The sequence below is a fragment of the Lynx canadensis genome, chromosome D1, assembly GCF_007474595.2.
Source record: "Lynx canadensis isolate LIC74 chromosome D1, mLynCan4.pri.v2, whole genome shotgun sequence".
Classification (NCBI taxonomy): domain Eukaryota; kingdom Metazoa; phylum Chordata; class Mammalia; order Carnivora; family Felidae; genus Lynx; species Lynx canadensis.
The window spans coordinates 9,562,581-9,567,979 of NC_044312.2; positions in this window are offsets into that span (position 1 = coordinate 9,562,581).

The window sequence follows — 5,399 nt, forward strand, 5'->3', positions numbered from 1 at the left end:
CTGCTCTGTTTTATATATATATATATATGTATATATATATATATATATATATGTGTGTGTGTGTGTGTGTGTGTATATATACATATATATATATTATATCTCGGCAGCAGATATAATCACAACGAGACAGAAATTACAGAATCTTTTCAAAGCCCACGTACTGTGGCATCAGGCTGGCCAGTGTACGGACAAATCTTAGATCTGTTTTGTTTTGTTTTTTTTTTTCAAAGAATCAAATCAAATCAAAAGCAGGAAGCAGAACGTTAGTCTGTCTGTGTCTACAGCCCTTCCTCTGCATGTAACCTCAGGGGACCTCTTTTTCTTTCTCCTCGCATCCAAACTTGGACATATCCAACTTGGAAATACGTTACAAACTAAAACTGGAATGTGAGTCTCGGCTTCTAGGCTTCTTTGTGTGCCCAGCCCCGGTAGTGCTCTTATTCTCCTCGTGTGTTTGTTTTACGGCAGCAGCAACATGGTTTGGCTGATGATGATAATGATTCGTCCTTTGTGTTATGGGACTTATCTCAAATACTTTTGGACTCAAATCCACAGAAAAGTTTCTTGGCCCAACATCAGCTGTTTACACTTTGAAGGTCTGCAGGCTCTTATCTAATATCATCAGCAAACCCCTTCTAGCTTATTATGTTAAATTTTCCAATGCTTATTTATTTTTGAGGGAGAGAGACAGAGTGTGAGTGGGGGAGGGGCAGAGAGAGAGGGAGACACAGACTCCGAAGCAGGCTCCAGGCTCCGAGCTGTCAGCACAGAGCCCGATGCGGGGCTCGAACCCACGAACTGGGAGATCATGACCTGAGCTGAAGTCGGACGGTCAACCGACTGAGCCACCCAGGCGCCCCGTAACCTTTGATCATATATCCTACTTTTTTCATAGTTTGTCACTTTGTCTCACACACGGAGCCCCGAACGAGACGGAGTTAGCTGGTCTGGGTCCGAGCAGTATCACGTGCAGTCAGTTGTAATCACTGCCCAATGGCCGGCTACACGGGGGCAGGGAGTAGGGTGGACAACAGAAACATCACTTAGGCCTGCTCCCAGGAAGTGTATTTTGTGGACTCACAACATATAAGCAAAATGAGTGACCCCGTGGTCTGAAGGACCGATTTGTTGCTCCAAAACATCAAAGCTCCCATTTTGCTTCAGATGTCCTGGGTCTATAATCTATCCCTTTATCCTCCCCTGTGTCACCTACTGGGGCCCCTGTTAGGCTGCACCCCCATCAGGGTGGGGATCCAATCCGCCCTGTCGGCATTGTAACTCCCGCACTCCAGACAGCACCTTGCACAGAGTAGACCATCAATATTTGTTGAATGGATGAGCAATTCATTTTTCAGGCTGATACAGCATAGTCTATATAGGTCAGCTGAAAAGTTTGCAGAACTTAAAAGTTCATACTCCAACTGGGTGGGGGAGGTAACAGTTATTTTAGTTTAAAAAGCATTCCTATTGCCCAGGAAGAAGGAAGTATGGCAACAACAAACAGAAGTTGGTGAATTGTGTCAACAGCTTGCTTTAAGTCGCTGAAGCTGGTAACTAAAGGTTCACGGGACTCAAGTGCAGCTGCAGCTTTTTACCCAGGCCCTTTATATTTGCCTTTACATTTCCCTGACTCTCCTTGAAGGAGGTAGATCTGAGGCTTGCGCTCTGGTCTCCTGGTTCGGTCACCTCTCAGATAAGTCCTTTGGGTGTCGCATACTCGCTGTCTCAGCGATTATCTTAGCTGTGCCTCAGGCGGACGAACTGGGGTTCAGTTACAAATTTGGCAAGCCGTCCAGGAGCTCCTTGCCCACCGTTCATCTGCTCCCAGCCAACAAGGGAAGTCCGGTGAGTCCAAGCAGCTGCTTAGGCTTTTGATCCTAGGGGACTCACCCCAACTGGTGCCCCAAATTTCGGCACCAAATTTAGCTCCTGCGGCAAGGAAATCGTTTTGAGTTTGGGTTGGACGGATGGCTCTTGGTGAGTACTTTGTGTGCAATGGCATGTGACCTTATGTCTTCCTCCCTCTTGGTTCGATCGGTGAAGCTCTGACTTTTGGGGAGGAACCAGGGCTCACAGAGGAACTCTGGGCTTCATTTGGGTTGTGTGTCGTTGCAACTTTTGGTATCTTTGAATAACGCTAGCCATGTTCTAACTGGGAAATGAGAAATGACCGTTTGATCCCCACATGCTGCCCTTTGGGCTGTATTCTCCAAATTTGGGCAATCTTTTTTTATTTTTTATTTATTTATTTATTTTGCAACACTACTTGGCCACGTTATCCGTTAGACTCCTGAGAAAAATGACCAAGTGGTGTGTCTGTAAATTAAAACCCCATTTTGCAATTAGGTTTGGTTTATAAAAGATGATATCTGGAAATTGAGCCTTTAAGATTTTCTTAGCATCTTGTCTGTGTATTTGTATGGGTGTCCGTGTATATTGTAAATGTGAAATGCTTTCTCTACCTCTGGATGGTATTCCTAAAATTAATTTGTAAGAGAGCTCTAGTTGGCTTAAAAGCAAGCACTTGTAAGAATCGGGCGTTCTAAAACTCAGAAAAATGGGAACTGACCCAAACATTTTTCAAGTTTATGTGCTCTGGGAAAATATTTGGTATTAAAGCTAATTTCAGGTTGTTAGTTCGATTAAAATGGACCTGTCTTTAGAGTTGTCAGCATTATATGTAGAACTTATGTTCTGCCTGTGTTTACTGAAAGTCAAGGAGGTTCATGTTCTATTACAAAATTTGTCAGAAAAGAAAAAGTGTATGGTATTGGTCTTTCTATCACCATTTTTGTTGTTTTAGTTTTTTTGTTATTTTAGTTTCTATTTTGTTCATTTGGGTTTGTTTGGGTTTTTTTTTTTTTTTTAGAGAAAAACCTTAGTACTTTGTCTAATGCTTAATGAGGTTTTATGGGTAATCTAAGAACAAATAAACAACCAAATAACTTCAATAAATGTCATTCAGACTACCAGAAATAATAAGGGAAATAAATCTGCAAGCAAAGTGAGACTCGTTGTTTAAAGAGGGAAAACTTAGGACAAATTCTGATGTAAAAAAGGAAAGTTGAGAAGATTTGTGAGAAGGGAATCTTTGGAAAGGAATTTTTTGCATGGTTGAGGCTAAGATTATGGAGGCTAATATGTAAAAAAAAAAAAAAATTGATTTTGGAATGATCGACACCTGGGGAAGAGAAGGGAATGTAAAAGATATCCAGCTGTGATACAAGATCAACAGAAGTCTTAACTGATTCTCTGGGGAGTTCTAAAGTAGGCTCACACTTAGGAACCATCCTAAGTTAGAGCAAAAGTCATGCACTTTTCGAATAGTCATGGTATGTGACCAGCTGAGAAGAGGGCATGACCTTGGCAAGGCAGCTGTCTTCAGTCAAGGCAATCCTTGATGATCTCTGAGAGTTGAGGACTGTTGGCTGTCTTTCTCCAGCTGAAAGCCCTACATTCCTGATGGAGATTCTGATCAGAACATTCTATATCAACATGGAAGATGACAGGCAGGGAAACAGAGACCACATAAGTTTGCTTAATTCATCTTGTTGGAATGCATGAGTTTTAATGTCAGAAGTATACTGGTATAAGATGGTGTTGTAGACTCTGAATCTAAAATTTTCTCTGGTCTAGCAAAACAGTGGGACTCAGGATTGAAAGTGAGAGATGGCTAATGTCCAGGAAAAGACAAGAGCCCCGAATAAGGGCCCTTGCCCCGCTTTTATTAGGATCAGAAGGCTTACAAACATGGTGATGGACGTGCATAAAGGGACAATAAATCGGTGAATATTAACTTGTGGACATGAGGGAAAGGGGGTCTTGAAGATACTCGTGGTTTGGGTTAATATAAAACAAAATCCAGGTGCTGGGTAGTCAGGAGGAGGGTTGTTTCCAGCTGACAGGAGGCAGCACCTCTATTTACCTTAGCCAGCCTCGGGGATGAAACAGGGGGAAATAACCTCAGGGTTGACAAGGCACCTTTTCTTTTTTTAACCATCTCGGCTCTGGGCTGTTTTGCCTGCAGTGCAAAGGTCCATAGTCCAATTCACCAATTTACCTAACCTGGCCATATCCTCCTGTGAAAGCAGCTTTCTGCCGTAGTACTAAATTGGGGGTGCTTCCATGCTGAACATCTAATCTTGTTTATTTCATATACCTATGTATTGGGCACCTTTGCACTGTACCTATTTTAGGCCTTTGCCTCTCCCTCCCTATTCTGGGGGCTCTGCACGCCCTCTCTATTTCTGGCACCTTTGCACCTCCCTATTCTAGGGGTGCCTTTGAACCCCCCTATTCTTGGGGTGCCAATCTGGTTTACCCAGACTCAGGTGTGAGCATTTTATGGCTTTGTATTTCTTTATGCCTTGTTAACCCATTGGTGTAAGCCCAGGGGATTGCTAAACTTATCCCCCACAAGATGGGAGTTTGACTTTTCTCCCTGTTAAAATGAGTTTTCTTGGATTACTGGTCTAAGTTATAAACAAAGGTTTTTCTTTATCTTTAATCTACCTAGAAAAACAAAGTTTCTATTAAAGTTGAATCTTCTCAACATTGAAAGAGCTAAGTTTTGTTGACAACTATACAACTCTCTGCATTTGCCTCTATGATCGTATTGCCACCTTGGATAAATAGATAACTACATTTTGTAATGATCTAAATCTTTTTTAGGCATGTGCTTTAAAATCTTGTGGATATTTCAGAAATACTTTCCAAATTCAACTTTGTGACCACTCTAGTTACTTCCAGATGAAGATTGGGGTTAAAGGAAGGGAATATTTCTGCACTCGTTGAGAAATATTCCTTAGTTCCAGGTTGAAACCCAGCATTCTGCAGTTCCAGGATTTGTGAGTTCTTGTACTGGATTTTATCCAAGGCCTTAGAGGGGATTGGTTGTACCCAAGTAGTACTTACCGATTTCTTGAGATGATCTCTCCCCCACTAAATAGTACTTTCATGTCTGTCAGAAGCTTGTTGGTCCAAGCAGTGTTCTTTTTGATGTTCTCCTTGCTAACAGCATGTAGGGAACCTGTGGTTTGTGGTGGGACCACCGAACAGCAGTATGTCACCCATAATGGTGCATTGATGAATATGGTTAATCATTTCTTCCATAAGATGCTCTGAGATAAGGGTTTGTTAGATTTCCACCTGGCTTTAGAGGCAGCATGGTGTCCATATCCCCATTCTTGAGCTCTTCTGAGGTCCTCTCATCCTCCTTGGAATATTGGGGTTAACATTTAGTTAGAGAGTTTGGGAGTCTTTGTACGGGCTGCCAACTTGGCTTGATCTGCCCAATTGTTCCCTTGGGCAATCCTATAGCAGCGGATAATAGCTGCTGGGTCACCACTGCATCTAGCTCTTCATTGTCCTTGATCTGTAAAGCTCTCATCTGTAAACAT